The 25,334-nt window shown below is 46.2% G+C and overlaps 1 protein-coding gene across 7 annotated transcripts in view; it reads right to left on the bottom strand.

Moving 5' to 3' along the window:
- The window catches only part of WIZ (WIZ zinc finger), a 778,954-nt gene that overhangs the window by 420,556 nt on the left and 333,064 nt on the right, over positions 1 to 25,334 (bottom strand). The gene's annotated exons all lie outside the window — the stretch shown is intronic.

The raw sequence follows: 25,334 nt of genomic DNA, 5'->3' as shown, positions 1-25,334 counted from the left end.
GTTACGCTACACCGCTACATTACGTTTGAAGCGGTCCAACTGGGGCTTTAGATTTTTGTCGTAGAACTCGGAGGGATCAGGTGTTGCATAAATACCCAGATACTTAAAAGCATCTGTAGTGACGCGCAGTGATCAGTCCGCAGGTAGTCGCGGGGGCAGGCCAACCAGAACGTAGAGGACTGACTTGGACCAGTTCATTCTGTAGCCGGACACCGTGCCAAACTTATCGCAAACATTCAGCAATTCCAGGATGGATTTTCTAGGGGAGGTGAGATATAAAAGTATGTCGTCGGCATATAGGGATATGCGGTCTTCCCATGCATCAGTCCACTGAAGGCCTCTGTTAGAGGGCTCCCATCTAAGCCATGCTGCGAGTGGTTCTAGTATGAGCGTGAATAACAGGGGGGACAACGGGCATCCCTGCCGCGTGCCTCGCGCCAGCGGGAAGTCCCTGGATATATGCCCATTGGCCGCTACATGCGCCAATGGTTTGTTATAAAGTAAGCGGATCCAAGTACAGAACTTGGGTCCAAATCCCAAGTGCAGTAACACAGCAAACAGAAACGGCCATTCCACCGTGTCGAGCGCCATGCTGGCGTCAAGTGAGAGGATAACCGCAGGCTCGCGAATAAAAGATCGGCGAGGCAGTACCGGGTGGAGTCGCCGCAAATTAAGAGCCGTACTACGGTGGGGCATGAATCCTGACTGGTCGGGACCTACCAGGGATGCAAGATGTGGAGTCAGCCGTAGCGCCAGGAGTTTGGCTAGTATCTTTGGTTCAGTGTTGATTAGGGAATTCGGACGGTAGGAGCCACACTCCGTGGGTGATTTGTCCGGTTTTTGGATTGTCACAATTGTGGCCAATCGTTGGTCACGGGGTAGCTTGCCCACCTGGAGACTATCATGTAACAAACAAGCATTGGAAATGCAATAGGTCTCGCATTAGAAAAGTTGGAGCTTTTGGTTTTGTAAATGACAAATATTTTATTTATTTGTTGGTTTTTAAAATAGCTAAATTGATAGCTTTGTCATTTACAACGCCAATAGTTATAACTTTTGCGAATGTGACACCTATAGCATTTGGAATGCAACATGTTTTGTATTTACGTGACTTATATGGCAGCTCTCGTCGTTATGCTACATCTCTAGAGAGCAGGAGAGTGCAGCAGGGGAGAGAAGCACAGCAATGCAATATGTCTCGTATTAGGAAAGTTTGAGCTATTGGTATTGTAAAGGACACATTTTTTATGTATGTGCTTGTTTTTAAAATAGCGAAATATTAGCTTTGTTATTTACAATGCCAATCGTTTTATCTTTCGCAAATGTGACACCTATTGTAACACAATATGTGTTGTGAGGGTGGGTGAGGGGTTGAGGGTGAGGTGTTGAGGGTGAGTGAGGGTGAGGGGGTGAGGGGTTGAGGGTGAGTGGGGGTTGAGGGTGAGGGGGTGAGGGGTTGAGGGTGAGTGAGGGTGAGGTGTTGAGGGTGAGTGAGGGTGAGTGTGGGTGAGGGTGAGTGAGGGTGAGGGGTTGAGGGTGAGGGGTTGAGGGTGAGGGGTTGAGGGTGAGGGGTTGAGGGTGAGGGGTTGAGGGTGAGGGGTTGAGGGTGAGTGAGGGTGAGGTGTTGAGGGTGAGTGAGGGTGAGGTGTTGAGGGTGAGTGAGGGTGAGGTGTTGAGGGTGAGTGAGGGTGAGGGTGAGTGAGGGTGAGGGGTTGAGGGTGAGTGAGGGTGAGGGTAGGTGAGGGGTTGAGGGTGATTGAGGGTGAGGGTGAGTGAGGGTGATGCTGAGGGGTTGAGGGTGAGTGAGGGTGAGTGAGAGTGAGGGTGAGTGAGGGGTTGAGGGTGAGGTGTTGAGGGTGAGTGAGGGTGAGGTGTTGAGGGTGAGTGAGGGTGAGGTGTTGAGGGTGAGTGAGGGTGAGGGGTTGAGGGTGGGTGAGGGTAGGTGAGTGAGGGTGATGCTGAGGGGTTGAGGGTGAGTGAGGGTGAGTGAGAGTGAGGGTGAGTGAGGGGTTGAGGGTGAAGGGTTGAGGGTAAGTGAGGGTGAGGGTGGGTGAGGGGTTGAGGGTGAGTGAGGGTGAGGCGTTGAGGGTGAGTGAGGGTGAGGGTGAGGGTGGGTGAGGGTGAGTGAGGGTGAGGGTTTGAGGGTGAGTGAGGGTGAGTGAGGGTGAGTGTGGGTGAGCGTGAGTGAGGGTGAGGGTGAGTGAGGGTGAGTGAGGGAAGAGAAACTTAGTAACATATCTTGAATTATAATGAAATGAAGTTTTGCCAAAGACACACTATACGTGGCTACAGGTCTGAAAATTCCAAAGCCTGCATAGAGTTTTAGAAAAGTACAACATTCGCGCTTCAGCCGTAAACGCATCATATAAAAAAATACACTTTCGTAGCACATTGCTGTAGACGTCACAGGTAGGATGCATTATTTATATTCCTAAGGAAGACTACGTTTGAGATCTGCAGTCTCCCTAGGTCTTTACTGGTTGAAATGAAGTAGCAGTAGAAGGAATGAAGTATGCCATGGATAGGAGCTTCTCGGCTCCCACAGCAGAACATTTTTCCCACATTCATAAACTATCAGATTGCTTTCAACCATTTTAAATTCTCCCGATCCTTGTCCGACAAACACATTTAAAGTTACATTGCCTTTATATCACCGACAATATTTGAAGTATTTGCAGGGAAAATATACAGCAAAAAGTGTAAAGTCCAAAGCGACATAGCGACATGGCGACATGTCCGTGTTTTCACTCTGGGCGGAAACACTGATACAGCAGCATGGTGTCTGTGTGATGTGCACATTATCACGGACAATGTATTTATCGATTAGGCAGAAGTACATCGCATAAATAAATGCATGCACCCACAATCAAAAAAAATAAAACGAGCATTTGGTAAGTCAATAAGACTAGCCTTGGCAGTTTTACCGGAAGCATGTGTCAGAAAAAGAACATATGACAACACTTGCTAGGCCGACATATGCATGAAATATATTGCAAATTACAAAAAGTCATTGATGTGGCTGTTGCAATGTTGATTTTTTTAAAAATAAACCTTTCCATTGGACCATGCACTTTAATATGAGAGTAGGAACGGAGGGCATTGCTGTGGGGAGGGGGAGGAGAAATGCGACGCGACATGGCAGGCAGGGGAGGGGGCGGAGCGGGGGTGTGGGAGGAGTGCGGGAACAGACGGCGAGGGGAGGAGAGTGGCTACAGGTCTGAAAATTCCAAAGCCTGCATAGAGTTTTAGAAAAGTACAACATTCGCGCTTCAGCCGTAAACGCATCATATAAAAAAATACACTTTCGTAGCACATTGCTGTAGACGTCACAGGTAGGATGCATTATTTATATTTCTAAGGAAGACTACGTTTGAGATCTGCAGTCTCCCTACGTCTTTACTGGTTGAAATGAAGTAGCAGTAGAAGGAATGAAGTATGCCATGGATAGGAGCTTCTCGGCTCCCACAGCAGAACATTTTTCCCACATTCATAAACTATCAGATTGCTTTCAACCATTTTAAATTCTCCCGATCCTTGTCCGACAAACACATTTAAAGTTACATTGCCTTTATATCACCGACAATATTTGAAGTATTTGCAGGGAAAATATACAGCAAAAAGTGTAAAGTCCAAAGCGACATAGCGACATGTCCGTGTTTTCACTCTGGGCGGAAACACTGATACAGCAGCATGGTGTCTGTGTGATGTGCACATTATCACGGACAATGTATTTATCGATTAGGCAGAAGTACATCGCATAAATAAATGCATGCACCCACAATCAAAAAAATAAAACGAGCATTTGGTAAGTCAATAAGACTAGGCTTGGCAGTTTTACCGGAAGCATGTGTCAGAAAAAGAACATATGCATGAAATATATTGCAAATTAAAAAAAGTCATTGATGTGGCTGTTGCAATGTTGATTTTTTTTAAAATAAACCTTTCCATTGGACCATGCACTTTAATATGAGAGTAGGAACGGAGGGCATTGCTGTGGGGAGGGGGGAGGAGAAATGCGACGCGACATGGCAGGCAGGGGAGGGGGCGGAGCGGGGGTGTGGGAGGAGTGCGGGAACAGACGGCGAGGGGAGGAGAGTAGGAGGAGGAGAGTAGGGGAGGCACGGCCTAGCGGCCGTGCAATCAAGAAGTGAGGGGGCGGGAGAGTAGGCAAGGCAGGCGGCTGGGGGCATGTGCACGCGCTTTTAAGCTCAATGCGCATGCGCATTGAGCTTAAAAGTCACGGGCACTGCAAGGAATCGCCAAGAATCCTTGCAAGTTGGACAAAGAGTGGATAAGCCACCATAGTCTTGCTTGCTCGATGCGCATGCGCATCGACAGGCGAGACCTAAAAAGAAGCTCCTAAAACAAGAGCAGTGGATGGGCACAAGTACTTGGTCCATGCTCTGGGGAGGGCTAAACAGAAGAGGCATGAAGCATGCATGCCATGGACAATGGAGACAAACTTTATGAGAGCGACGATGGAGCAAGCAAATGGTAAACCATTGGAATGAATGAATGAATGAATGAATTTTTTAATGAATTAATTAATTTTTATTGTTGGTTACTAAAAACCATTACATAAAACCAAAGATACAAAAGTCACACCTATGGGTGGGCTGAAGTCCACAGATTGAAAACAACATGCCTTTTTGAGACAGCGCATGCGCTGGCTAGCCGAGACCTAAAAACAGTTAAAATGAGAGTCACATTCATTGGCACCAGTATGTATTGTATTGCGACTTATATAGCGCACGTATCACCCGAAGGCATCAAGGCGCTTGCCTTGGGAACCCGTCCTGGCTTTTCCCTGTGAGATAACCCCTACTGGGCACCCCCAAGGTGAAAGCCAGGCATCCCGCAGCGGGTGGGCCGCCGTAGTGGAGATTAAGCAAGCTATTGCCCAGAGTTGCAGCGTTGGACCCCATGATTAGAGTAGGCAGCGAGGCGAGAATTATCGAGTCCGTGGACATTTTTGGGCTCAGGACCCTTCCGCGTCGGGAATTGAACCCTGGTCCAGGGCCAGACCTCTGAATCAGGGTCTGCCGCTCTATTCAGTGAGCCACACTGCAGATTGTCTTACTTGATCATGTCGCAATAGCAGAGACTAGATCATTTTTCTCTGATACAGTTATTAGTGTCTCATCAATTTCAGAAACAAAATGATTGTTAAAGCAGTTGAAGGAAAAATTAATGTGTCTCAATTGCATATTTATAGCAACTGTACTAATAAATGCACATGTACACATCAATTCAAAGGCCAAATTCCACATAATTACCAAAGAACAAAAAAACGGACAGAAGAAAGGTGTTTAATGAGTCATAGATTGCATGTTACAAAGACTTACGCAGGAAAAAAAGAGCTTGCCTAATAATCACAACACCTGTTCAATGTGATCTTACCTTACTGCTCACCTTTAACAACTTACATCCTGTTTTTGGTTAAATATCATATTTTAAAAAACAAAATAGCGATGAAAAAAATACTATAGCATAAATGATCTATTCAGATGGGCAAAGTGTAATAAGCTATTTATTATCATGGTTAAGTGAGAGGACGGATATCAATACCTGCTCAAGGCTTTGCCTCAAGAATCATTACCCCTCCCGACACTGAACAATGGAGCGATTGCTTTATAGATCAGTTTTTGGGTATAGCTGCACTGGAGCTTGTGCTGCATAAACCACTGATTTTTAGTTAAGTCTGCAGAAGTTTATTTTACACCTTGGATTACATATGTATGGAGTTCATGCTTGATAGAAGATTAAATTTGTCTTTAGAAGTAGAGGGCGGAGTCTGGCCATAGAGGACGATGGCCACTTCTGGTCAGAGCTCCGGAGACCGATGGGGAGAGGAGTCGGCCATATACGTGACCTAAACTGTGCTAAAGCACCCACAATTTAGAGACAGATACAGTTACATTTGGGGAATCGGAGCAAAGAGCTACACTGAATCACAACGAGCCACCCCTTTCAACTACAGGGCAGCGAGCACTTTCATGGCTGGCGCTTCCCTACAAAGCACACATCGCAGGCCATCACAAAGGCAATGCATGGCCTGCAGAACAGGCAGCCGTGCTGCACATTTGAGCAGGAGACAAAGCAGAGGGTAGTGTGCATGTGTTCCAATCAAAGCAACGAGGGATGAACATCCGATTGCCATTCGGGCCCTTAAATGGAGCAGATGCAGCCTGGATGGTAACACCACTGTCCCAGCGCCATCGTCAGCCCAGGAGATCGGGAGCCCCATTACTGCCACTGTAAATAATGGAGTCTGATGCATAAATGGGCACCAGTGATATGTATTTCATGCCATATCTGCATGATAAGCTGCAATTCTGTACCTGCAACAGAGTCAAGTTGGATTGGCTTTAGGTGAGCTTGCTAGGAGAGACGTAGGGAAGAGAGCTCCAACAAGCCTCATAACCACATGTGAGATTAGCACAATATCAACCTGTTGAGACCTCCATTAGGCCCCTCGCACGGCGTACAGTCAATCTGCTAAAGGGCCTGTAATGCAAAAAAATCATATTACGAAGGTGCCATTTCTCCCACACCTTCCCTGTTTTGTTCATGGACAGAAAACTTGCTCTGTTACCGTTTGATGGCCCACAACAATACCAGACTACTCAACTTCTCGACTGGCCCGCAAATAACAAGGGCCCTTTACTTTGATCTCTGCAGGGCTACTGCTGCATTTTTAGACAGTATTTAGCTCATTCCACAACTATAACCACCTGGTTTCGGACACTCACTGAGAGAGTCCGAGAGCACACAAAAGTTATCCACAGACCCCCACTGTACTGTACTCAGGGACAAAGGCTGGGAAGTTAGGAGGATACTATAATCTGATCATCCAACGTCTCTGTGAGAGCTATTGCTGTTTTACTCAAGACACCTGGCGAGGACATCAATCTATAAAAGAGGCTACCTTAACGGTGACCTGCCTGTATAACAAGTCTTTACTCAGTTAACACTGGCATTGTCTCTGGCCACCGCCTTTCATCTAAGTATACGAAGTCATACGCCAAGTTGTTTTATTATCCCTGTGACTGACGGCCAGTAGTTAAGCTACCCAACAAACTACATTTCACTGGTTGGGAGATCCAAATCGCAAAGTGGCACGACCACAGAGGCATCCATGGAGGCCATTCTGAAATAAATTTCAGCAGTAGGGGCCCAGTTGGGCTTCATGGATGCGAAAAATATTTCACCGGTTAACGGAAATGAAGACAATATGAGCAGAGATGTGGTCATTTTACAACAAAGTAGAGTAAGGAGAGTCGGGTGATCTCTCTTGAAGGTTGCCTGGACGATGCTGACTCCTTGGGCCCAATTATCTGCCAATTGAAGGAAAAAGTGGTTGATGTGGAAGACATAACTGGGTAAGACGTGATAGAGTCTGATTTTACAGGGTCCTGTAGAAGATGGGAAAAGACAACATGCATGACTTTCTGATGCTTATCTTTCCCCACTTCCTGGGCACAGACTTTGTTCCACCACTAGGACTGCACAGACCACACTGGACCCAGATCCTAAATCTGTCAAAGACAACGCACACAGACCCAGACCAATCGTAGCCTGCTTCTTCCGGTACGCAGGTACCTGTAAGGTTCTAACGGAGACTCAAAAGCAAGGACCATAGATCTAAAAGTTCACAAGCTGCATATTGCGGTTGACTTCTTGGTGGAAACCATCACTTAGAGGAAGACCCTCCTGAAAATAAGATCCAGACTTCGAAAATGGGACATTAAATATGGTCTCCAGGAACCAGCAGCGATGCAGAAGACTGTGGATGAGAAATCCAGAGAGTATAAAGACCTAGAAGAATTGGCACACCCTTTGGACAGCCTGGATGATAAAAGCAAGGATATCACACTGTTGCAACTTAAGGAAGGCAACCCCTTTTAATGTGATTACAGACAATATCACTGCTCCGATAGGAAACCGGGTCCTTTATTCAAGAAGCAAATAGAGAAAGCAGTCAAAACATGTTGAAGAACTTACTCAGGACATTTCTGGAGATAAATCCAGATCGCCCTTGAAACCTGTGCCATCATCAGAGAGAGAAAGACTGAAGCACTAGCCCTCACTAAGGTCTAACAAAGTTAGAGGAGTATATCCTAGTAATGATAATGATGCTGATTCCCTGTTACACTTGTTATGCTTTGGTGTAGCTTTCTCCAGGACTTATCTATGCAATTGGTACAGCCAGCTGGCCAGGGCGTACTACAGTGATGATTGCTACACATATCACAGATCAGTTTGCACATGCTAGTGGTGTCTCAGGAACTCCCTCACACTCCTCTCCTCCTCAACCTCGCCTCCCTTCATTTGAGGAGACAGATCTTCTGCACTACTTTATTTACTGCTAACGCCACTTCATCCCCATAAGTCCACACTGTTCCTTGCTTTTCCACCCCTCCCAACATTCCATTCCAGGCATTAAGCCCATGTTACCACCATACAGATGGGTACCCCCCACACTCTCTTGCGGAGCCTGGAGTTGGAGGCAGAGGTAAAGACCACCAGTTGAAAGACAAAAACATACTAAATATCCATAACATTTTGGCAATAGAGATGTGCTGAGAGCAAACTTTCCCCTTTGGCACGATATACAGGGTCACACATCTGTACGCACCTAAATATACTGCGTAAGTAATGAAAGAAAGCTTAGCCTAAGTGCACAACTGCAAGATTGTTTTTTAAACAGGTTTTTATTGGCATTAAAGATCACATTGACAGAGTATGCTTGGACATAGTACATTGTATTGTTATACTCTCCATTAGCATATGGTACCGTGATATTCAGTCTCTGCTTAGTCCATTGTTCTGGCAACAGTGGGATGTCGCTTCCAGTGGTTGCCATATAAAACTGGGGTACAGAACCAGAGGTGTTCCTGAACTTCTGGGTACTGCTGTCTAGTGATGGATCGGGGCATTGTATACACAGTGGTAAGTGTAATTATACCCCACAAGGGGAGGGAATGGGGGATACGAAGCCCGACGCATCCTGATGGCTGTTATTTAAATGTGATGTGCTGTATGGGCCTATGCGTTAGTGATTCTGCGTGGACCCCTCAAGGTGAGATCTGGGGTGTGAATTTGTAGGCGGAGCCAGTGGTTGTGAGGTCCTAGATACATGTGTGTCGTGGTCTGGGTTCTCATGGAGCTATGCCTGTTTGAATTGGTGTAGTAACAGCGCCCATTCCATGGATATGGGGGGTTTGCGTATCCCTTTCACCTCTTCCTCGCGCAGTGCTTCTTCCTCTGCCGCAGCCCATTTGAGTACTGCTCCCACCCATGCCGAGGTCGGGGGGCATGAAGGGGAACGCCAGTGCATGGCTATGCCCGTTTGGCCAGCAAGATGGCCAGTGAGGCAAACCTGGTGGGTACTTTGTGTTGCTTCTGCTTCCGGAATACGTCTCGGGCACAAGATTCCCAGGTGGTTAGGTGTGTGAGCCTGGTGAGCTCTCCGAGTGATTTGTGTATATTGTGCCAGTATGCTTGTATAGCTGGCCAGCTCCAGAACATATGGTAGAAATCCGCTTCCAGCGCGTGACATCGAGGGCAGAGGAATTGAGAAAAACCTCTTCCATGCATGGATTTTCATTCCTGGGTCGATGGAGAAAGGCAATATATTATTGCTACGCTCCAGATCGGAGATAGTTTTATCAGTGTAGTTTCAATATATGTCCAAATTGGTAACAAACTAACCATCCTCCTCTGACTTGACAGAATTGTATCCTAATTCAGCAACACACAGCTATCCTGGGGAAGGCTTGAACCTAGCCACTGAAGCGGTCCTAGACATTACAGGACCAACAGACACGACTCAAAGTCTTCCAAGCAGTAGTACTGAGAATACAGCACTTTTAATATTAGACATCTCTCTCTCCACTCAGGCATCCGTATGAGTGCAGATTGACAAACCTGAGTAAACCTCATAGAAAACCATGGCGTCACTAAATTTATTTCATTTATAGTACTTCTACAGCGCATTGTCACCTTGCAGGCATCCTGGCGCTAAACCTAAATGTCACATTATAAAATACCCACTGACAAAGCCGAATTGAAATCACGTCAACTACCTCAAATGTAAATTCTTGGGAGGGCTCGACACAAATACTTTGGGCAACTGCCTAAGCCACCATTCGAGGACAAATTATGAGAGACTGCACTGGCTAACAGATGTAAAACGGTGAGACAAGTGACCCTAGGACATGACAATGAATCCTTTTCCTAAGCATATGCTGCTAATCTGAAAGAAAAGTTGCGATGGACTCTTGAAAAGGCAAAGATGGACCTGAATACACTGCTTTCTGCTGAAATTCACCCTCTATAGGCTCAAAGTACACCTCTGGAACAGGGAGAAAAAGCAGGCCAGCTGCTGGCTGCCCAGCTTAGGTTAGAAGGGGCTATGTCAGCCATTCCTGCGAAACAAGACAGCAAAAGGCAATTAATCAGAGACCCTCAGGGGATAGCCACGGCATTTGAAGATTATTGTAGAGGGTTCTACACTCTACAGCACTGAATCAGAGGACGATAGGGCTCGCTAAAAAGTTATTTGAGGGCCTAGCATACCAGCGTCTCAATGAGTATCACAGGGCACTCCTGGAAGGAGAAAAAAAACAAAAGAAGAAATCACTCAAGCAATGTCTGCTTTCCCTTACAAGCAGTGCAGTTGCTGTTACACAAGGCCTTTAAAGAGGCAGAGGCAACTGGCAACCTAGTGCTGCTATTCAACTGGGCACTAATCACAGTTCTCCTAGTTGATCCTAGATAATCTAGATCCAGATATTGCCAAGGTGACCACAGGATATGCAAAATTGGCTATTTTGAATTTGTTGCTGTGAGGCAGAGTACAAGCTGTGAAAATGGCAGTGGTGCCGCAATTTATGTTTTACTGGGTATTCTGTCACTTACAGTTCAGACTTCTTTAGTGCAACCAGTGAAAAGTGAAACATTTTGCTTGGGGTAATATAAACCAAGTCTGCAAATTTCAATATTTATAGTGCATAGCAAATGTGCCATGCACCATGTTTACCATGCGATCAGCCCTATCATATGGAACTCCACTTGTCCCAGTTGGGATATAAGTGACATGGATCAGGAGATTACACCCCCATTCTTCATACTGATGTCAGTTGTCATCCTCTTTTAGGGTGCCTTCAAGGCGAATCAATCGAGGTGAACGGATTGAACTAATAGCTTACTCTGAGAGTTGCACTGTTCAGTAATAGTTAGAGTGTGTAACAACAAGACTAATGATATATAAAGCCATCAAACGTGGAGGTGGGTGGGTCGGTGTGTAATCTGTAGGTAGATACAGTAGCCACGAGACAAAGCATTACTGATGGTAAGTAACTTGTTCTTCTGAGGAAGACTTCTACCTGGAGGTTCCTCATCTTTTAAAAAAATTCCACAACAAGTCCCACACCTGGAGGCGGGTGCATGGCTGGCTACAGAAAGAAATTCTGGAGTAGAAGTGGCCTGGTTCATGAAGCCTTTTATTTATCTCCTGACAAAGGAAGATGTAAGAGGGAAGGTTAGTCAGATAAACACAAGTGTGCAGTGGGCTAGAGAGAAGACAAAACAGACAGTTAGACAGGTCACCCTGAAGGGGATCTATGGAACTATCTGTAAACCATTTAACAAATCTGACCATCTACTTGAATAAACTGTTTTGGTGGCAAATAGCTTAGCACATAAAATAACATCCACCACTTCTGGGAGCAAACAAAACACACTACATTTTGCCAGCTCAATCTCCAGGCACATACATGAGAGGCTCTGGAGGCTGAGGTGTAGAATCTGCCTCTGCAAAAGAAGGACTACAGTGTGAGGGATGGGTAGTGGAGGGCATAGAGAGAGGTGCATGAGGTCCGATTACCACGCCCTGCTTGGCCAGTCTGGGGCAATTAGAATTATATGGGCCTGGTTGAGGCAAACCTCCCTCAACACGAGGAATCAAGGATAATGAGGTGGAGGGGCAACACGTAGTGAAGTGGAAAAATTAATTTCAAGCTGAACAGGTCACCCAATGCTCCCTGCATCGGATACTGAAGGACACAATTTTGGGCAGGGAGTGTTCTTGAGAGAAGCAAATCAGTCTATCTGATGAGTTACCAACAACTGGGCGATGTCCTGGACTACCTCTAGGTGGAGGTGCCTCTCGTGGTCGACAGGATGACAAAATTGTCCGCTCGCACATTGAACACTCGGCCACGTAATTTGCTACCATGCAAATCTGATGATCCTGCGTCCAGGACCACAGTTGTAGATCTCCTCTGAAAACACAAGAAGCCCTCGCTCCTCCTCTGCTGTTGATGTACCACAATGCAGTTGTGTTGTCCATCAAGAGCTGAACAGACTGATCGTGAAGGGAAGGTAGGAAAACCTTGGGCATCAGACTTCTCGCCTGCAATTCCGACAGATTGATGTGCAAAATCTTTTCTTCTGGAGACCTGAGTCCTATGACCTCCAGTTGCTCCAGATGAGCTCCCCACCCTACAGTGGAGGCATCTGTAATTACTGTAGCCACCAGCAAGAGATGAAATGGCTTTAATTGCTGCAGATCCGCAGCAGAGTTTCTGAGGATCCAGATACAAGCTTGGTGATCTCCAATGTGTGGGGACCACTGCCCCTGCAGAAGTAATAATGGAGGACCATCATTTGGCATCGTGAATCAGTAACTAAAAGAAGTCAGGAGGTGAGGCAACATACAAAGGAGTAAGACCGTCGCGACTGGAATGATCGCTTTTCCCTCCAACATCATAATCATATCCTGAATGTCTGGAGACCTGGGAGGAGGAGGAGGAGGGAAGGCTCAATTCAATGTGGAGTCCAGTACTTCTCTTATAAACAAGATGCACTAAGAGGACAACATAAGAGATTTGGCCTTGTTGATGGAAATACCAAGGCTGTACAACAGATGAGTTGTCACCTGTAAGTGGCGACACATTATCGCTGGAGCTCTGGCCTTGATAAGCCAGTTGTCTAGGTAAGGCAACACTTGTGAAATAGGCCACAACCACCACCATCACCTTTGTAAAGACTCAAGATGTGCATGTGAGGCCAAAAGGAAAAACAGCAAACTGATAATGTTCAGATCGGACTATGAAGTGAAGGAATTTCCTAAGAAACTGCATAATCAGGATGTGGAAGCAAGTATTCTACAGGTAGATCACCACCATCCAATCCGCTTCCAGCACACGCAAAACCTTAACTAGGGACAACATTTTGAACATTTCCTTTCTGAGGAACCAATTTAAAACCCTGAGATTTAAGATCGAACAAAGACCATCGTCCTTTTTGGGGATCAAGCAGTAACAATAATTACATCCTTGACCACGTTCATGCTTTGGAACCAACTCCAACTGCGCCCCTTTGAAGCAAGGTTTGAACAGCATGTTGAAGGGTATGCAGAAGGTCTTGCAGAGTGCATCTGGTTTAGAAGGAATGGGGGGTAGTGATTGTGGGAAGGGTAGGGCATACCCCCGCTCACAATTTGCAAGATCCAAACATCCCTCAAATGATGGCTCTCCATGCTTGTGAAAATGCGGATACCCTTACTCCAATAGGTAGAATGAGCTCTAATAATGTGAAACTAGGGCCCCCTCCCTCAAGTGGCTGTTTGAAGAGGATGAGGTAGAAGGTAGGGGGCAAAAAAGGGTAGGGGGGAAGGGGTAGGATTCATTGTTTTCCACCGTCACACCCTTTGTAATGTGTGTGGAGGGAGTTTGCCTCCTGCTATTGTCGAGAAGAATATTGTTGATGCCATCGACAGAAGAATACATTATAAAACCCCCAGAATTTTCAAAATTGATGGCAATCCCTAGGATGTGCTTGCATGGCAACCGGTCTTACACTGTCTTTGAATCTTTCAAGCAATGAGTCTGCCTTGGCAGCAAAGAAACTAGAGACATCAAAAGGTAAGTCCATGAGTGTTGACTGGACATCCTGCAAGAAGCCTGAATTTCACAACCATGTGTGTCTTCTTTGGGAGACTGAAGTCCCTAAAGTTCTACACACCGAGTGTAGTGTACAGGCTGGATTGTATGACCTGCATTGCAGTGGCCTGAATCATTAGTTAGCTCTTTGAAGTGGGTTCAAAGCTCATTTGACAGGTTAAGGATAACAGACTGAGCATAGTCCAATAAGGAATACACATATCTTCCCACAAGGCAAGTGGCAATTACTTACTCAAGACCCTATTTCCAGCTGAAACACCTTTTTGCATATTGTTCTATCTTCTTTGACTCCCAGTCAGAGGGTGTAAATGGAAATGATCCGTGAGTTCAAGCTGTGGAAGTTGTCAGGTTCTCCCAAATAGCCAAAATAGGCTCAGTCAGGGCCTCTTTAAAAGTTAGCAGTGGCTCTGCGGTGTGAGAGGCAGAATTCAGCTCTTCTGTGAAAATGCTTGATTTGACCTCCACTGAGGCAACTGCATGGCAAACATTTCTGCTGCTTTTTTCACAACTGAGTGATGTGAAGTCAACTCAAGTGGAGGAAGGTCTGGTGGGGAGAGCAGTTCCCACTGAGGGAAAGTGTCCGGGCCACTTGCATCCTTCAAGCCTGCAAAGTCTGGGTCGCTCATTAGATGTTCTGCACCTTCTTTAGAATGTATATCTCCTTCTTGATCATCACTGCAGAACAATTTTATCTCTCTTGTATCGGCCTCTGCACTTCTCTCCTAGAACGGAGGAGGCATAAGAATCTAGGATTAAGACTGAATTGGTAGCGGCTCTGGCAGTGTTATTTGTAGCGCCAGCTGCGTCTTTTGTTGCGCTGTTGCAATTGATGGGATGCAATCAGTTGCATTCAGACACCGAAGGAGAAGAAGCTGAAACAAATAACAGAGGTAGAGTTGACTTTGAAGTTGCTGGCGCAAGTTGCTTAGACACCGAGGACACGAGTCAACATCAGGAAGGGCGCAAAGGGTGCAGGCTGGTAGGGAGCCTCCCAGGGATATGCCATCAGTCCCATGGGGCCAGTCGGCACAACAGAGGGAAACCTAGCCCTGAAGATGTTGAACACATGGCGTTCACAAACAGAAATGGGTCCGTCCCAGGTGTACAATTCCAGGTGTAGGAAACTGAGTACAGGTGTCCAGTCTGAGGCCTCAGAATCGGCACCACAAGTGGAACATTAGCTGGAACCACTGTTGGGTTAGATGGAGCTCTTGTGCCAGACCTGCTAAAGTCGCCGGCATAAGAGGAGAGCAGGAAGCCAGATCATCTTCAGTAGGTTGTTCTTGGTACAACATAGGAAGTGGAGAAGTTGAAGCTCTTGAGGGATTGCTTTTTAAAGAGCGATGACTGGACTCGTGTCTTCTCATTTTCTTGTGTTTTCTCTTCAATTACTTCGAAGGATGAGGAGACAGATTTTTATTTTGGAAGAGATTTTAACATCCTCCATATTCATCCCACGTTTCGGTCATGAACATCTTGGCTTCTATGCCTTTAAGCGGCTTGGAATGCATTTTTTGACGGAAGTCGTAGGCATCAACGTCGCGGTCAGATCCAAGGCATAATAGACAGATGGAATGAGGGTATGACATGGACTCTGACTGTTATAATCATGACACAGCCTTAATCCAGATCATTTGGCACCTATTAACAGAAGAGAAAAAAGAAATTGTGTAATGATAATTCTGTCGAGAGCTGAAGCGCTCCAGATCACGTCAATGGCACGAAGAAAAGAGAACTGACATCAGCGCGTCGCCAGGGGCACTTTAAGATTCCAGTGACATTACTAAAGGCCACCTGCGGCATTGTGATGGAGCGGTCTCCTCCTACCAGTGTGGGAGAAATATTGAAAAGTTTCCACATCCAGACTGACGCTTTGGATGTTCAAAAGATGAGGAATCTGCAGGGAGCTGTATCATTCAGAAGTATCTGGGTCCTGGTCCTCGTGAATATCTTCAGCAGGACTCTGGACTTACCAATACATATCATGAATAAACTGGTCTTGCTACAAGACTTGGCTGACATGCCATACTGAACACTTGGTGCCTACTGGCAGCGGCCAAGATATACATATTGCGATATTGGCGATTGCTTAGATGACCCATTCATGATGAAAGGTTGACAGAAATATAAAACGGCATCTTATGAATGACTTGCATACAAACTGCAGACCACCCCTGAAATATTTCTATGTATTTGGGTGCAATTCACCAAGAATACCACAAGGTAGATGGGGTATGATCTCCTTTGTCTCAGGCGCATCTCATTCATTTATACCCTACACACTACTCCTTACCTCCCACTTCTCCACCTCCTCGTTCCTCTTTTTTTGCTTATTTCTAATTTGGTTCTACATTCCATAGTATTGTTCCTAGCTTATACTCTTAATCTTATTCATATCTGGATGTTTTAACTGTGCCCTTGTTCAAGCCTTAGATAAACTGGCACTTGTAAAAGGTGGCTTTGTGAAAAGAAACTACCCTGCTGCTGCTTGGTTCTCTCGCTTATTACAAGCAGAGAAAAGTAAACAGTTGTAAAGGAAAGGAGGAATGCTTTTTTCACAGAAAGATAAGACAACCTATAAATTAGAACTTAAGAATGTTCGTAAAAATATTAAGAAGGGTCATGCATTCGCAGAGCAAATCACAGCAGATAACTCACCAACAGCTGTTCTTCATATTGCTAGATCCTTTTTAAAACCAGAAGCAATAAAGGAGACCACTACAGCCTCCCAAATATCGTGTGATGATCTTTAACTATTTTTTCACAAATAGGTGGAAAATTGCTATGCCAATTTTGCAAAGATCAAGGGTGAGGTGTCTCCGAGATTAGTTCTGCACGATCAGACACAACGCGATAGAATCAAGCTACAAACTTTCAAGAAGATCTCTCTAACATATTTAGAATTCATCATTCGCAAGGACAGGTCAGAAACCCCCTTCACTTCTATTCTCAAAGTATACTCACAGGTGCGGTATCATCTTTAAACTTTCAGATTAACAAACATTTTAGTTTCTTATTGGATCAAAGTGCTGTTTCTGCACCTTGGTAAAAAGCTCTTCTGCTCCCAGTACTAAAAAATAAATAATAAAAAAAAACTAAATCACCCGACCCACTTGGCTTGAGCACCTACAGACCTATCTCCCTGCAGCAGGGAAAATGTTGGAAAAGCTGAGTAATGATCAGCTTACCCAGTTTATCAAAACCAACTGAATTTTACACCCTACTCAATCAGGCTTTCGCTTAGGATTTAGAACAGAATTAGCTGTTCCTGTAGTCAAAGAATTTGTTTAAACTAACTATGATCTCAGGAATAGAGCAATGGTCATGCTCTTAGATCTTTCTGCCGCCTATGAGATTCTCATTGAGGGGTTGGAAATTGCTGGAATAGTGGACAAAGCTTGGTTGGGGCTTAAAACTTTTCTAACTGAAATGAAATAGGCTGTCTATATCTTATGAGCTATGGCGTATCTCAGGGTTTTGTCCTAAGCCCTACGCTGTTTAGTATCTATATGGTCCCTTTGGCTAAGGAAGCTGAGCCACAGGGATTTAAGATTGGGTCCTATACGGACGACACAGTTGAGGTTCGCTTTTCAACAAGTTGATGGTATGGTTGTTAAAAATGTTCAAGGTTGCCCATTGGCGGTTACAAGATGGATGCGTGGCATATATCTCCAATTGAAATCTAACAAGTCTTTGATTTTGGCTTTTGGAACTTCTCCACTGGATCATATGAGACTGACTCGACGTTTAGGAACCCCCATGTCCCACATCAGTTGCCAAACAAGCATTTGCAATGCAATAGGTCTCGCAGCATTAAAGTTTGAGTTACTGGCATTGTAAATGACAATGCTTTGCATTAATTTATTTAATTTGCAATTGGTATATAAACATTGTTTGTGAATGGTTAGCTGTTGCTTGTGCTAAGCTAAGTTGGCAGTAATATAGTGTGCAGTCTTGCTTGTTATAAGCATGCTGATTTAAAGCGCTCCGATACCTGCGGGTAAAGTTTGCGCTATATAAAAGTGAAAACTAATAAATAAAAAAACAGCCCATCTGTCCGTTCTTATGACAGAAGCATGCACAAAGAGAGAAGCTCACCAAGAGGTTTTAGGTCATCCAAAATGCAGCATCCAGACTCGCAGTCAAACTCCCACCCGTAAGCACATCTCCTCCACATATCTCAAAGACCTCCACTGGCTCCCCGTCCACAAATGTGCAATCTTCAAGCTTCTCACACACATGTACAAAGCCCTAAACAATCTAGGCGCCCACATACATTAAGAGGCAAGTCAGGGGTCATGTGTATCCTATATGTGGCTAGATTTGTATTATACATGGAAAGTTTAGTCTACTAAATCAAACAAAAGTTTTTTGTACAGAAGACATACTGAACATGTACATTTGAAGGTTCTCATGTGATAATGAAGAAAAGGCCAGCTCAATTATTACATTTTTCCCCACAAACAGAACATTTGTAACCAGTTTACAGGTCAAGGGCACTAGTAATAGGTCAACTAGATTATTTAAGTCACTAGACTGGAAGCCTAGTAACATTTGTATGCTTTTTGGAGGCCTACTATGTCACAAGTACAAGAGAAAGAGAAAAGTGTGGTAACATTTTCCACATTTGAAACATACTGTGTTACTGCTAAGGATACCATTACTCAGACAGCATCTGGAGTCCATCTAGAATCTTTTTGTAGGAGCCTGGAAATTAGCTGGAGCACTGCGCTCTATTTTGAGGCAATAAGTGCAAAACTGGGTGCACCGTGAGCAGCACTGCTGTACACTGTGCAAAGAAAGTGCAGAGCCAAGTTTAGAGGCTCAGCGGACTATAGCATCCACTCCTGGAGTGTCTTTGACCTCAAGGTCACATTTTCAAATCCAAGACGTTCCACTCACACTTTTATCCCTCGATGTCGATAAAATAAGAACCACTGCGTTGGACACCAATAACTATCTGTTGTTCGGGACCAGGATGCTCCACGGCGTGACTGTGCGCTTTACACATGCACAGTATGTTATTACAGCATCGTGTTCATTAGAAGCAGCCACAGCTGGAGGAGTGGGCAAAGGCAAAATTGAGATATATCGAGAATATGAGACCAACAGTACGGCAGTTTATTACACAAGTTATTTGAAAATATTTTTAAGTAGATTAACACACACTGCACAAAAACGGCATGTGGGGGGGCGAGGGGGGCAGCAACATTGATTTTCAGTACTGGAATGGTCATTAGTGATGACCAGAGACATACATCCCAAAGCGACATGAGCCTCGGGATTAACCCCTCTGCCTCCTAGCCCAGTATTTGCTCTGGCACTACCCGTAGCACCTTCGCTTCTACTCACCCGGGCTCTCAGTTGCCGGTCTCTGTGCGTGGGGGTCCTCTGAGGACACTGTGTGAGGGCCTAAAGAGCTGCTGTGAGTAGGTATGAAGGAGGGAGTTAAGCCACGACCCTCTGGGGATGTCTGGCCGGTTTCGACTGTTGATGAGGAGATGCTGTGCTGATCAGAGGCTACGGTTGGGGCAAGGGGCACCGTGGGGCTCAGCAAAGAGCCCTCACTCCCATGAGGGAGTACAGTGGCCGGTCCGCTAGCTAGCACTATCACTGGAGAATTTCTGTGGATATTTTTAGTTGAAAACTTTTAGGTTTTCACTGACATATGCAACTAAATATAAGGTTAATTTAACCATATATATATAGATTTTTCTTCTTCGGAGTGTACTGTAATGGTTCCTTGCTGTGAGCATTCTCTATGTTCAATAGAAAGCAGTTAGCTGCTCTTTAAGCATGAGCAGGCTTTCCAGCTTTTTCCTCAGCATTAGCATCAAGTTACAGTATGCCATGGCCTGATTGGTGGGTCCGAAACATGAATGAAGTGAGACAGTCCACGCTCATATAACTCCATACAGTCATGGAGCGGTTGCCTAAAACACACTATACCCTGCATGTTATTATAAGGAGCTGCATACTAATTTTGTTTAATAAGTCTACACCATGCCCTGACCGGAAAATCGGCCTCTTGGACAGAGTGACGGCACTAGTGAACATTTTCACAAGGACGAGCAGCAGATACGTGGGGGTTCAGTAACGTTTATTCTAGGAGCTCCCACCGCAGAACCCTCTCACCATGACACGGAAAGCACCCGTATTACTGCCCCTCCTCCCCCCTCCACAAAACAACGAAGTATAAGCGGTGTGATTGAAAGAATATACACAGAAAAAAAACTGTTACCAAGCGTGTTCCCAAACTCGTCAAAGCACTGCCATTCCCCCGCTGTGGTTATCGACACACAGCACGGGCACTCACGCCCGGGCCTGGCACCGCTTTGTTATCCTGACCCCTGTTTTGTTTCTTTTTCTTTGCGAAACTGGTGTTTATAGCGTGCATGGTGTCATGGTTATGGCATGTGTTGTGTGTGTTGATAACCAGAACTATCACATTTCAGCTCTTTGACAAGTTTGAGCCAGAACCATAACTCACTTTGCTAAAACCATTTTTCCAGTTAATTCTATTTTTTTATGATTTACATATTTTGAACGCCCTGCCCACCCGATGCTCGAAGCCGGGCCATGCGCCCAGCTCACTGTGGGCCTTCAGCCCCAGCTGCGCGTGGCCTATGGCTGCATGCATTGGGGGTTGGCTGCATAGCCAGGACATATGCCCAGCCAGCCATGGATGGCGCACCCACCCTACACATGGCCTGCTGTGTGCCTATGCTGCGCTCTGCACAGCCTAAGCCCAGGCACTATGCCCAACCACCCTCATCCGTGTGCAGCGGGGGCTGGTTGCAGTGCCTGCTGACCTTGCATGGATCTTATTTTGCAGCTGTCACATTTCATGAGCAGACTGTGCCAACATTACAAGTAAATCTAAAAAGTATTTACCCCTCCCCCATACACACACACACTTTAACTCTTCCACTGTGAATTTGCACAAAACCTGAAACTCCTGCACAGGGTGTAACTTGCTAACTGAGAGGCACGTTTGCTACACATTCATCAAACATTGCTAGAGGTAAAAGCAAACAAACGTTTTATTGCCCCCCCCCCACACACACTAACTTTACCGCCCGGATGCACTGGCACAAAAGTTGACATACCAATCAAAAAACAAACCTTATAGTCTTCAGCCAAACTGTTCCCAGATTTCTCACACAGCGCCAGTGTTGTTAGCAAACACCAATTCACACTTTTTACCCATCCCCCCTTTAACTTGGGCCCCCCTTGGTAGATCTGCACAAATGTAACAAGTGCAAGATGAAAAAAAAACGAAGACGTGCGCGTTACGAAAAGTACCGTGGGGCGGGACTTCCGTTTCGTGCTGGAAGCTCGCGCCCACGGAGTGGCTAGCAGGAGAGGAGCATTGGTGACGCGGGGCTCCCATGCCCGAGGGAGAGCCCAGCGGTGGCGGCTGAAGTCCGGAGTGGCGGTAAGTGGGCCTTAGTTGTAGGAGTGTGCGACGGCGGGGGGGGGGGGGGGGGGGAGGGCTCGGTGTACTCGTGTGTGTGCGCGGGCGTGTATGTGTGCGACGGCGGGGGGGTGTGTCTCTGTATGTATGTGTGCGTGGGCGCTCGTGCGTGTCTCTGTGTGTGCGCATGTGTGTGTGTGTTGGAGCTTCCCAGGAGACAGGAGATGGCCACAGCGTGTGCGTTCTCGCACGCGTGGCCCGCTCCGATTCGCTTTTGGAAAATGCACGTGGCCATCTCTTGTCTCCTTGAAAGCTGCGTCGCTCACAATAGGTCTCTGGTGAGACCGCGCTATCGCGCGGTTAACGCCACGAGACCTAAAAATCTAGGAGTAAAAAGAGACCAGGACTTCTTTTAAACCACAAGTGAGTACCACTACAAACATATGTTTTTTGGTACTTAAATACACAAAAAAGACTTTAAAACTTCTTCCCACTTACAGGCAGAAAGCCATTGTACATGCCATTATTACATTCAGATTACATTACACTAATGTTCCTTATTTGGGGGCACCCGTTGGACTACTAAATAGATTCCAACTAGTTCAGAATACGACCACTCTCTTTACTCTGAACATATTTGTTGGTCTATTCACTGGGACCTGAAGAAATTCTATTGGCTGCCAAACAATCAGTGAATCAAGTTTAAGTCTCCGATGATTATGTATGCACAAAAAAGGACCTTTAGACCTACAACAAAGATTTAGGAAGTATCCTCATGTAGGGTACTTCCCTTCACCTAAATGTAAATTCCTCCATTGGTATGAAGTCTTGAAATAGTGACAAATCCATTTCTTAAATTAACGCCTGCTTCTCGGTTAGAAAGTCCATGTTTCGATCTCCTATTTGAATTAATCCTTCTGAGGAGACCTTCAAGACTTTATGTACTAAAATTAGGTCTTGGAGTAATACAGGCAATAGATATTGTCAACAGAAAGTCACTCATGAATACAGCATCTGATTCTTGTACAAGAGTAGCATACTGGTCTGTTTCCAATTTCACTTTGCTAATTCTGAAATAGGGATTAGGAAATATATTAAAAACCTGGAAAGCAAGGCTAGTGTAGTAGAAACACTTTTGGTAACCTAGGTGAATTCTCCCCTCCAAACTCTGATTTGTCCTATAAATGTATCCAAAATAGGGGCAGGGCAGGTCACTTACTGTCAACGTATTATGTGGGGTTGCTTCACACAGAGGAAACATTGTCATTCTGTCCTGTAAATACGAAACAATGCACCGTAGTGTAGGGAAGTCTTGCCGGTCCAATTTGTCCTATTGTCTCTCATCAGGCAACTAATTACCATGGTGGCTTCTTGCTTTTCAAGTGTGCATCCTGTCTCAATTGACAGGTGGAATGCTTTCTCCACTTCCAACAGTATGAAGAGACTGTCTTTTTGGCTTGTTGGGTATCAGCCTGAAAATACATAGTCAGCATTTCAGAATTCTTTCAGACTATTTATTAGTACCCGTGTCTTCTGGGATTACAAAGTCAGTCTTATAAAAACCTAAGTTGTAGGCAATTGGGTATTATGTTTTATGCAGTCTCCCACCGAAGTGGTGCGCAATATGCCTTCGGTATACATTACACCACTAACAGATGTGAACTGGAGTGGTGTTTCCTGTCAATCCTCTGATCATTTTATCTTATTTTTGCTTTTGGAGCACAGAAAATGTGGGCAGTCAGGTGCTGTAGGTTTTGTCAATCAACTACTAGAGTTGGGTACAGCGTGCCTTCAGCATATATTTAATGGTTCTCAGAAACAGAATAGGGGTGTATATTTATATATCTGGGCCAGGTCCCAGGGTGTGTAGCTATTAATGTAATTAGGGGAGGGTGGCCCTTGTGGTCCCATTCCCCAGGCCAATTTCAGCCCTGGGGATCCCATCCCACAGGGCCCGGAAAAACGATAATACAGGGAATGGGGCCCCATACCCCCCGGGGCTTGGCTGATATCCAAAATGGAGAGGCGTGCCGTGTTGTCCCTCTCCCGTGCTGATTTCAGCCGCTGGGACTCAATCCCCGGGGCCCGGCCATTCGATAAAATGGGGAAGGGGGCTGCGATCAGCCACGGGGAACCCATCCCTCAGAGCCCATCCCTGTAATGTAAAGGGAGGCGGTCACGCAGCCCCCCTCCCAGAGCCATTAATATCCCGAGGACCCCAGGGCTGTGCCCTTGCTATGCCCCAGAGTGCCCACCAAGGGACATAGCGGTTTCTCTGCCTGCACTAGTGTGGGCAGGGAAACCTCTGTCTGCTCTGTCTTGACGGGAGGAATTTTAAACTTCCGACAAGCAAGAGCAAACAGTAAATCCGCTCCCAGCGGGCGAGGGCAGAAAGAAAGTTCCCGCCGGCTGGCAGGGGATTTTTATTGGCTTCTCTGCACATTGTGAAGCGGGTAAGAAAACAGATTAAAACATTTCTCCCACACGCAGGGAGCAGCATTATTTTGGTGCTCCATGCGTGCAGGAGCAATGCTGGGTTCAGTTGGAGGTGGAGAGCCAGCAGGGACTGCGGGGGCATTGGGGCTCCTCCCTTTGCCCCCAACAAAGAACGTGGGTGCCGGGGAGGATGCATGGCACAAACCACTGGCTGGCTGGGCCCCGGGAGATGGGGTCCCTGGGGCTGAAATCGGCCCATGGGACAGGGGCCGCCTACCCCTATTTTTGAATGGACAGTTCCCTGGTGATGAGGTCCCCTGGGCCAAAATGGCTTAGGGAGGGGTGCTACCTGCCCCCCCCTTATTTTTGACTGCCGGGCCCCCTGGAGATGGGGACCCTGTGGCATATTTAGCCCGGGGAGGGGAGCTGTGTGCCCACTTCCCTATTTAGTATATGATGGACCCTGAGTGATTGGGTCCCTGTGGCCATAATCGGCCTAGGGAGGAGGGCTGGTTGCCCCCTCCCAGGTTGCCTACATGCCCTGCGGACACCCCCTGTGCTGTGCACAGCCAAATACTGTGCGTGGTGAAAGGTTGAGTTACTGCAGGGGGATGGCCAGAGGGCGAAGCCGCAGGCCCGGTCCTACGGCCACCAATCGCCGCACAAGGCCAAAGGCTCTGCATGGCAGAGTTTGGATTAACGTACGGTAATTAAATATTGTTTAATATAAAAAACAAGCATTTGCAATGCAATAGGTCTCGCATTAGGAAAGTTTGTGCTATTGTTCTTGTAAATGACAATTTTTTTATTTATGTGTTGGTTTTGAAAATAGCTAAATTAATAGCTTTGTCATTTACAATGCCGATAGTTATAACTTTCGCAAATGTGACACCGATAACCTGGGGTTGCGCCGAGTGATGCTGTGGCGGTGCTGAGTGATAATGTGGTGGTGCTGAGTGGCGCTGTGGTGGTGCTGAGTGGTGCTGCTGAGTGGTGCTGAGTGGTGCTGTGGTGGTGCTGAGTGGTGCTGTGGTGGTGTGGTGGTGCTGTGGTGGTGCTTTAGTGGTGCTGAGTGATAATGTGGTGGCGCTGAGTGATAATGTGGTGGCGCTGAGTGATAATGTGGTGGCGCTGAGTGATAATGTGGTGGCGCTGAGTGATAATGTGGTGGCGCTGAGTGATATTGTGGTGGCGCTGACTGATAATGTGGTGGCACTGAGTGATAATGTGGTGCTGAGTGGTGCTGTGGTGGTGCTGTGTGGTGCTGTGGTGGTGCTGAGTGATGCTGGGGTAGCGCTGAGTGGTGCTGTGGTGCTGCTGAGTGATAATGTGGTGACGCTGAGTGATAATGTGGTGGCGCTGAGTGATATTGTGGTGGCGCTGAGTGATAATGTGGTGGCGCTGAGTGATAATGTGGTGGCGCTGAGTGATAATGTGATGGTGCTGAGTGGTGCTGTGGTGGTGCTGTGTGGTGCTGTGGTGGTGCTGAGTGATAATGTGGTTGCGCTGAG

The sequence above is a fragment of the Lissotriton vulgaris genome, chromosome 1_1 (genome assembly GCF_964263255.1).
Source record: "Lissotriton vulgaris chromosome 1_1, aLisVul1.2, whole genome shotgun sequence".
NCBI lineage: Eukaryota > Metazoa > Chordata > Amphibia > Caudata > Salamandridae > Lissotriton > Lissotriton vulgaris.
The sequence above is the reverse complement of the archived record's forward strand: the minus strand, read 5'-3'. Positions and strand labels throughout refer to the sequence as shown.